Raw genomic sequence first — 10,689 nt, forward strand, 5'->3', positions numbered from 1 at the left:
ACAGAAAGAAAGAAAGAAAGAAAGAAGGAAAGAAAGAAAGAAAGAAAGAAAGAAAGAAAGAAAGAAAGAAAGAAAGAAAGAAAGAAAGAAAGAAAGAAAGAAAGAAAGAACAAAGATCATAGCAGAACTACATGAAATAGAAAATAAGAAAGCACTTGAAAAAATAAACGAAACCAAGAGCTGGTTCTTTGAGAGGATCAGTTAAATTGACAAACCCTTAGCTACACTAACAATGAAAAAAAAAAGAGAGACGATGCAAATACACAAAATAAGAAAGGAGAAAGAAGATATCATCACTGACCCCACAGAAATAAAGACTATCGTAAGAGGATACTTTGAAAAACTATATTCTAACAAAAACAAAAATTTAGAGGAAATGGACAAATTCCTACAAACACATAAGCAACCTACATTGACAAATGAAGAAATTGATGATCTCAAAAAAGCAATCAAAAGTAAAGAGATAGAATCAGTCATTAAAAACCTCACAACTAAGAAGAGCCCTGGGCCAGACAGCTTCACAGGTGAATTCTACCGAACATTCCAGAAAGAACTAAAGCCAATCTTGCTGAAACTCTTCCAAAAAATCAAAACAGAAGGGACATTGCCTAATTCATTCTATGATGCCAACATTACTCTAGTACCAAAGTCAAACAAAGACACCATAAGAAAGGAAATTTACAGACCAATCTCTCTAATGAACCTAGACACAAAAATTCTCAACAAAATACTTGCTAATCATATTCAACAACACATTAAACGAATTATACACCGTGACCAAGTGGCATTCATTCCTGGTATGCAAGGATGGTTCAACATAAGAAAATCAATGTAGTACACTATATAAACAGATTGAAGGGAAAAAATGACATGATCATATCTATCGATGCAGAAAAAGCATTTGGCAAAATACAGCATTCTTTCTTGATAAAAACACTGCAAAAGATCAGAATAGAAGGAAACTTTCCAAACACGATAAAGAGTATATAAGAAAAACCCACAGCTAACATCATTTACAATGGTGAAATCCTAAAATCTTTCCCTCTAAGATCAGGAACAAAACAAGGATGCCCACTATCACCTGCCCCCCCCCTATTTAACATAGCCTTAGAAGTACTTGCTCGAGCACTGAGGCAAGAACCAGACATAAAAGGCATCCAAATGGGAAAGGAAGAAGTCAAAATTTCACGATTGGCAGATGATGATTCTATACATAGAAAAACCTGAGAAGTCTACAACAAAGCTTCTAGAACTCATAAATGAGTTCAGTAAATTCACAGGTTACAAGATCAATGTGCAAAAATCAGTAGCATTTCTGTACAATAATGAGCAATCTCAGGAGGAAATCAGGAATCAAATACCATTCACAATAGTAAATAAAAAATCAAATACCTAGGAATAAATTTAACTAAAGATATAAAAGACTTATACACAGAAACTACACAACACTGTTCAAGGAAATCAAAGAACTAAATAAATGGAACAACATTCCCTTTTCATGGATAGGAAGACTAAATATTATAAATATATCTACTCTACCAAAACTGATCTACAGATTCAATGCAATCCCAATAAAAGTCAACACAGCATTCTTTAATGAACTAGAGAAACTAACTATGAAATTTAATTGAAAAGGAGTGAGGCCCTGAATAGCCAAAGAGATAATGAAAAAGAAAAATGAAATTGGAGGAATCACACTACCTGACTTCAAAACATACAACAAAGCTACAGTACTGAAAACAGCATGGTATTGGCACAAGGATAGACACACTGACCAATGGAACCGAATTGAGAGTTCTGATATAGATCCTCACATATACAGCCATATGGTATTCAACAAGGCCACCAAGCCTTCTCAACGGGAGAGAATGGTCTCTTCAACACATGGTGCCTGGAGAACTGGATATCCATATGCAAAAGAATGAAAGAGGATTACCAACTCACACCTTATACAAAAATCAACTCAAGATGGATCAAAGAACTAAATATAAGAGCCAAGACCTTAAAGACCTTGGAAAGCAATGAACAGAAGCATCTACAGGACATTGTAATAGGAAATGGCTTCATGAACTTCACACCAAAAGCACGAGCAGCAAAAGAACTAATAGATATATGGTACTTCCTCAAAATTAAAACATTCTGCACCTCAAAGGAGTTTGTCGAAAAAGTGAAAAGAGAACCTATACAATGGGAGAAAATACTTGGTAACCACATATCTGATAGGAGACTTATATCTTGCATATATAAAGAACTCCTATATCTTGAAAATAAAAGAACAAACAGTCCATTTAAAAAATTGGAAAAAGATTTGAACAGACACCTCTCCAAAGAAGATATACAAATGGATAAAAAACATATGAAAAAATGCTCAATATCACTAGCTATTAGGGAAAGATAAATCAAAACAACAATGAAATAACATCTCACTCCCATAAGACTGGCAGCTATCAAAAAATCAGAAGACTACAATTGTTGGAGAGGATGTGGAGGAATGGGAACACTCACCCACTGTTGGTGGAAATTCAGAAGGATCCAGCCATTCTGGAGGACAGTTTGGCAGTTTCTCAAAAAACTAGCTATAGCTTTGCCATGTGCCCCAGCAATTCCACTGCTGGGTATATACCCAGGAGAACTGAAAACAAGGACACAAACTGATATATGCCCATCAATGTTCATAGCAGCACTATTCACTTTTGCCAAAAGTTGGAATCAACCTAAATGACCATCAACAGTTGAATGGATGAATAAAATGTGGTGTATACATACAATGGAATACTACTCAGCTCTAAAAACAAATACAGTACAAACACATGTGATAACATGGGTGAATCTTGAGAACATTATGTTGAGTGAAGCAAGCCAGGCATTGAAGGACAAATACTACATGACCTCTCTGATATGAAATAAGTAAACCAAGCTGTCTCAGAGAGCTAGAGACTGGATGATAAACTTAAAGGAAGTTGGGAGGTAGAGGACGGTTGTGAGCTGACACCTACATGGGTGAAATCTGTGATAAGTTGGAGGTAAGTATTTGTACTGGGAAGGGATAAAATGGGGGTATAGGGAAACCTTTGGGTGGGGCTCTGTGGGCTTGAGGAGGACTAGGGATGGGAGGATGGGTCAGATGGTCCAACACATTGGGGGAGGGTGGGGAGACATTTGAACATACGAGATTGTCAGGTATATGGTTGAAATTATAATGTAGAGAAAACTCTTTAGAAAATATAATATGGAAGGTGACCTGTTTAAGATGCTTAAGGTGGGGCATCTGACACAGGGCGAGCTTCTAGGGAGTGTGTGGGTGCTCATTTTGTCATAGTGGGTTATATCATTGGGTGGAGACCCGTGCAATGAGAGTGAAGGTATACCCACATCCTGGGGAGGACTGATGTTCTCAAACAGAGGGAATTGTATCTCTCGAGAGAATTGGTGGCTTCCAGTGGGTTATGGCAGTCAAGTAAATCAAGCCTTCAACATTGTTGCAAGTATCTCTGAATATGGTCCTTCAAGTAATAAAGATTGATTGTCATGGGGGGCCCTGAGGGGATGGGGAAAGAGGTTTCGAATACATGGAACCAGTGTAACTGGGGGACAATGGAAGTGTTCCACAAGAGCATACAATGATGGATATAGGACATGTTAAATTACACCAAAAATGTATAAAAGTTTGTAGGCTAAAATGTAAACCATGATGTAAAACATAAGATAACTAAAAATTTAGAAAATTGTATAGTCTAAAATATAAACCATAATGTAAACCCAAGTGGAACCATGTTTGAAAGCTATTGTTTCAATATCTGTACATCAGCTGCAGCAAATGTAATATGAACATGTTAAAAGATCATTGCTGGTGAAGGGACAAAGGGTTTGATGTTGGATATGTGGGAGTACCATCTACTGTATATGTGAATTACTGTGATCTAAAACTTATGTGAAGACAAACTTAATAATTAGGGGGGAAAAAAGGCAGGATCTAGACACTGAGGAAGTAATGGAAGAAATTGCCTTGCCACTGTACATACAGAGAAGCACCTATAGCAATGATGAAAGGCAAAATGTGAAAAACAAAGCTTTTTCATTTTTCCATTTTTTGATACCCCAATTTATTTTTTCCTTTATTTAATTTTTCTAAATTACTATATATTCTCCATCTAATCTTTAAACCCATCACTATATTCCATTTTAATATTAATGGAAACTGGCAATATACTGGGCTTCCTTTTTGAAGAAGTTTTGGACTACAGAGAGGTTCAACTATGGTGGGGGAGGAGCACTTGTGTGGGGTGTTATTGGTTGGGGCACACAGTTGGGAGGGAGCTCTCCAGGGAATGTATACAGGGTACATAGAAAGGTTTGGATATTTTCATAGTGGTTTCAGTTGGAAACGACAGGTGAGAGAGTGCTGAATTCCTGCCCAGGGGAGCTCTATTACATTCCCCAATGGAACAACAACAATCCCCCAAGTGCAATGGCAAAGATCAACAAAGAAGGATGATCCAACAATGAACCCTTGATACTGATGGCTCCAATTATGAGCCTGTGTGCCTGAAATATGAACTAGGCCTAGAGCTGCGGGGTGCCTAAGAGTGACCTCCTGAGAGCCTCCATGTTGCTCAAATGTGGCCACTCTCTAAGCCAAGTTCAGCATGTAGATGCATGCTTTCCCCCAGCGTGGGACATGACTCTTGGGGATGAGCCTCCCTGGTGCCAAGGGATTACTACCATGCACCAGCTGATGATGTAACTAGAAAAAGACCTTGAATAAAGGGTCAGTTCAGACCAGCAGAATATCTCAGCATGCATATAATATGAGGTGTTAAAAACTGCTTTTTGGCTTTGGATAAAAGGGAGAAATGGGAAGGACAAGTGAGTTTATATGGCTATGAGTCTCCAAAAAAGAGTTGGAAGGTCATCAGAGGGGTAATGCTTATGAATGCCTTAGCAGGGTACCAGAGACAGCCAAGGTAGATGGAAACCCAGGTGCTGGTTCTCCTGAGGGCTGCAGAGACCCACAGGTTCTATGGTCATGGCAGATGGCTCTGGAGTTCAGGGACATGTCAATTGGCCCTACTTTGGAGTTTGTGTTCCTGAGTGTCATGGAGTTGGACTCAGATATGACCTTTCTACACATGCCTCTTCTGTTACTTTTACCAGACCTGTGGTTGGCATTTGGGTTGGTGTATACTCAGGAGACCTGAATCTCTGGACTGTCCATGTGATGGCCAGGCCCTGACACTCAGAAAATTTGTAGCTCCTACCTTCTGGTTTGTTGGACTTACCCTCGCCAGCTGACAGGGAGGTGAAGAGGGTCAACCACCACACCAGGGAGCCAAGAGTGCCTATAGCTGCAAGCAGGAGAATTGCATCCATCATCCTGGTGGAATCTAAGCCCCCTCTTAATGTAGAGGGGGACTGGACATAACCATCCTAGGTTCCACAGGATGGAGGAATAGAGTATGGATTAGAGTGAACGTACTGGTGTTCTGCTGGGGAACTATTGTGATTAGTAAGGGAAGAAATTGTAGTAGTGATGTGGAGAGGGTGGCCACGGTGGCTGCTGATGGTATGGAGATGGAAGAAGAGCTATGGTGTGGGGGTATTTTCAGGATTTGGAGTTGTCCTGGGTGGTGCTGCAGGAAAGGATGCTGGATTGTGTGTTCTCCTATGGCCCACTGTGTGGCCTGGGGGAGAGTGTGGACTACAATGTGGACTACCTCCCATGTGGTGCAGCGGTGCTCCAGAATGTATTCGCCAGGTCCAGTGGATGTGCCATGATGATGGGAGTGTTGTTTATGTGGGAGGGGTGAGGTGGGTGGGGTCGGAGGTATATGGGGACCTCATATTTTTACAATGTAACATTTAAAAGAAAATAAAGAAGGACTAAAAGAACGATGTTGAGCACAAGACATTATTAGTTGTAGATGCAAGGCTATAAGAAGTGAGAGGAGGGAAGTGGATGTGGCTCAACTGATACAGTGTCCGCCTAGTATATGGGAGGTCCAGGGTTTAAACATAGGGCCTCCTGGCCCTCGTGGTGAGCTGGCCCATGCACAGTGCTGATGAGCACAAGGAGTGTTGTGCCACGCAGTGATGTTCCCCACATAGGGCAGCCTCACGCGCAAGGAGTGTGCTCTGCAAAGAGAGCTTCTCTGCACGATAAAAGCATAGCCCACCCAGGAGTGGTGCCACACACACAGAGAGCTGATGCAGCAAGATGATGCAACAAAAAAGAGACACAGATTCCCGGTGCCGCAGAGAATGCAAGCGGACACAGAAGAACACACAGTGAGTGGACACAAGAGAGCAGACAATTGGCTGGGGGAGAGGGGAGAGAAATAAATAAAGTAAATTTCTAAAAAAAAAAAAAAAAAAGAAGTGAGGGGAGCACTGCAGCCTCCATACTTCTCCAGAAGAGGGGATGGAGCCAGTGTGGAGCGACCCCCCACCCCCCATGCACCAGATGCAAAGCAGGACAAGGAAACTTGCTCCCACAGAGCCTTATTCCATAACCACTGTTTACTCTGACTGGCCCAGGGGAAAGGAAAGGAAACCACTCACTCTGTAAGGAAATCCCCTAAGATTGTCCCTGGAGAACATTTCTTTCTACAAAGAAAGAATAACCAAGGCAGCCTGTTTGTTCCCCGCCCCCCACCCAAATCCAGGAAGACCAGGGAGGGCCTGGGGGCGGGGGGCACTGGAGAGCTGGGGTGAGACCCGGGGAGCAGGAGGGAGGATGCCTGCCAGTCGTCCTGGTCCCAGGGGGGCAGCTCCATTGCTGCCCGAAGCCCCATGTTGGCCCCTCAGGGCCCCACAGCCCCCACACAGCCCCACAAGCCCTGCTCAGCCAGACACAGCTGCCCACAGCCCCCACATGGGCCCCCCAAGGCTCTAAGGACCCTCTACATAGCACTCCCCATGGCCCTGCACAGGCCCCAATCCCTCCCACTGTCCCTACCCACCCTTCTGAGTGCCCCTCTCCCCCTGGAACCCTCCATGCACCCCCTCCCACCCACTCGGTGAAGGATGGGGGCCCTGGGTCTTGTGGCTTCCCAGAGTGAAGGTCAGTGCCCTCCAAGGGCCTGCAGATGGCCATGGCCAGTGCCCCAGCTGGGCCTCCCTGGGGCATGTGGAGTGTCAGGGGCTCCCCTGCCTGAGGCCAGTGATGGGAGCCTGGCCAGCAGGGCAGGTGTCCCTTATGTGGACCTCACCACCTGCCCCCAGCTCCGCCCTCCCCTGAGGTCCCGCCCCCATCTGGAACCCCAGCAGGCTGTCCTAGGCAGGGTCTCACCTCCACTGCTCACACCCGGAGGCTGCTCACCACCCCAAGGTCAGAGACTCAGGGCAGGACTGGGTCTTCTATAAAGTGACCAGCCCCACAGAGAAGAAACCATCTGGAGACGAGTTAGGGTGCAGGGAGGGATGGGTGGGAGAGCAGGTCCAAGGGGGCTGAGCCACATCCAGGGACCTCTTTAAGGGACTGTCTGCCAAGGTTAGGATGGACAGGTCAGGCAGAGGCAGCCCTGGGGGTCTGCCCTGCATGGCAATGCCCTTAGGGAGCTGGGCCAGGGGAGGGTCCCTGTGACCCCTCCACCCACCCCTCAGGCCTGGTCCCCAGGAGGCCCTCGCTGCACTGACCACTAAAGGTGCAGGAGAACCCACCTGACCTCCAGCCCAGGGCCCCCCAAGTCAGCTTAGGTCTTGCCACCACCCAAAGGTTACGGAGTGTAGGTGGCCCCCACCTGCCAAGCTGTTGTGCTCGAAGGTGGTGCCTTCATCTGGGGAACGAGGTCCAGCACCCTGGAAAAGAGCTGCCCTGGGGGCAGGAGGAGTCCCAAATTGCCTGCACAGTGGTTCTGTGGGACAGTGTAATCGACCCCCAAAGTTGACACCCACACCAGGGCAGCTTCCTCCACATCATGACAGAGCTCCCCAATCAGCCAGACAAAGAGGCATGTCCAATGCTGCAACTTGAGGACTGTTTATTGCCTCAATCCCCATCTCTTCCTTGATGGAGAAAACCCAGGAGGTTGCTCATCAGTTTCTCTGAAGGCGCGTGTCCTGTCCAGGGGGAGGTGTCCTTGGGTCCTGGCAAGGCTCCGGAGCCCTCACTGTGGCATCAGGCCCCACCAGGCAGCTTGATCATCATGAGGAGGGTGGACTTGTTCCTGATCTGGTAGTACTTCAGGGTGTTCTCTGACTCCAGACGTTGGTTGGCAAACATCAGTGTGAACTCTGAAGATTCTGCGGGCAGGTAGGAGGGTCAGCCTGGGCCTGAGCACCTGGATGTCAGGGTCAAGGTCAGCCTAGGCCTATACCACAGAAGTCGTGGGTGGGGTGTCAGCCTAGGCTGGGTCCTGGATCTCAGGGGTTGGGGTATCAGCCTAGGCTGGTTTCCTGGGCCTTGGAGTGGGGTAAGCCTGGGCCTGGATCCCAGGATCTTGGTTTTGTTTATTTTTTTCAAGTGCTTTCTTATTTTCTATTTCATTTAGTTCTGCTCTGATCTTTGTTCTTTCTTTCTTTCTTTCTTCTTCCTTTGGGTTTAGTTTGTTGTTTTTTTACTAATTCCTTCAAGTGTGCAGTGAGTTCTTCAATTTTAGCTCTTTCTTCTTTTTTGATGTATGAATTTATGGCTACAAATTTCCCTCTCAGTATTGCTTTTGCTGCATCCCATAAGTTTGGATATGTTGTGTAATCATGTTCATTAGTTTCAAGGTAGTTATTAATTTCTTTTGAGATTTCCTCCTTGACCCTCTGTTTTTCTAAGAGTGTGTGGATTAGCTTCTAAATCTTAGTGCCAAATCTGGGTCTCTGGCCCTTGCAGATTACCAGCTTCATTCCACTGTGATCAGAGAAATTATTTTGTATGATTTCAATCTTTCTGAATTCAATGAGACTTTCTCTGTGGCCTAGCATGTGGTCTATCTTGGAGAATGATCCATGTGCACTTGAGAAGAATGTATATCCTGCTGTATTGGGGTGTAATGTTCTGCATATGTCAAAGTCCAGCTCCTTGAATGTATTGTTCAAAGTCTGTTTCTTTAGAGATTCTCTGTTAAGATGTTCTGTCCAATGGTGATAGTGGTGTATTAAATTCTCCCAATAAATTGTAGAGACATCTATTCCTTCACTTAATTTTTCCAGTGTTTGCCTCATGTATTTGGAAGCACCGTTGTTAGGGGCAAAATGTTTATGATTGTTCTTACTTCTTGAAGATTATTCCTTTCACTAATGTGTAGTGTCCGTCTTTGTCTCTCACAATAGTTTTGCATTTAAAGTCTATTTTGTCTGATATTAATATAGCTGCTCCTGCCCTTTTTTGGTTATTGTTTGCCTTTAAGATTGTTTTCCAACTGTTCACTTTCAACCTCATTGAATCTCTGGATCTAAGATGTGTTTCTTGTAGACAGCATATAGATGGGTTGCATTTCCTTATCCATTCTCCAATCTGTGTCTCTTGGCAGGTGAGTTTAATCCATTGATATGTAGTGTTATTACAATCAAGGAATCATTTACCTTAGCCATATTTTCTTTGGATTTGTGTTTGTCATATTTTTTTCTCTCTCTCCTTTTGTCTTTTTTGTTGTTCTTACACTTTCCTCCAGTTCTTACTGTTTGTCTCTCCTGTTATTTTCTTTCCTCCTGCAGAACTCCATTAAGTATTTCTTGAGGAAGGCCAGGTTTCTTGTTTGCATACTCTCTTAGTTTCTGTTTATCTGTTAATATTTTGAACTCTTTGTCATTTTTGAATGCAGGCTTTGCTGGATAGAGTATTCTTGGTTGGAAATTTTTTCTTTTGTACCTTGACTATGTAATACTACTGCCTTCCTGCCTCCATGGTTTCAGATGTGAAATCAGCACTTAATCTTATGGAGCCTCCCTTGGAAGGGATGGTTCTCTTTTCTCTTTCTGCTTTCAGTATTTTGTCTTTGTCTTGAGCATTGGATAATTTCATAAGAATATGTCATAGGGTAGGCCTGTTGGGATTTATGCTGTTTGGGGTGCGTTGTGCTTCCTGGACATGTACATACACCTCCCTGAATAGGTTTGGGAACTTTTCAGCCATTATTTCCTTCAAAACCCCTTCTGTCCCCTTTCCCTTCTCTTCTCCTTGTGGGATGCCTATAATGCATATGTTTGTGTGTTTTGCATTGTCATTCAAGTCCCCAAGTCCCTGCTGGATTTTTAAATATCTTTTTATCAATCAATTCCACTATCTCTTTGATTGCAGATGTACTGTCTTCTACAGCATTAATTCTTTCCTCTGCCTCTTCAAATCTTGTTGCTGAGAGTGTATTTTTGATGTTTTGCATTGTGCTGTTTATCGCCATCATATCATTATCATTTTGTGTATGTTTACAATGTCTTCTGTATGCCCTCCATGTTTTCTTTTTTTTTTTTTTTGGTTTTACCAGTCTTCTAGTTTATTTGATAATTTTGTGCTTTTTGCTCAAACATATTGAATTTCCTTTTTTTTTCCCCCTTATTTATTTTTTTAATGTTACATTAAAAAAAATGAGGTCCTCATATATCCCCCACCCTCACCCCACTCCTCCCATATTGACAATCATGGGACATTCATTGCATTTGGTGAATACACTTTTGAGCACTGCTGCACCACATGGATAATGGTTTACATTATAGTTTACACTTTGCCCAGTCCACCCAGTGGGTCACAGCAGGACATACAAT

This window comes from Dasypus novemcinctus, chromosome 7 (assembly GCF_030445035.2).
Source record: "Dasypus novemcinctus isolate mDasNov1 chromosome 7, mDasNov1.1.hap2, whole genome shotgun sequence".
In the NCBI taxonomy this organism is placed as follows: Eukaryota; Metazoa; Chordata; class Mammalia; order Cingulata; family Dasypodidae; genus Dasypus; species Dasypus novemcinctus.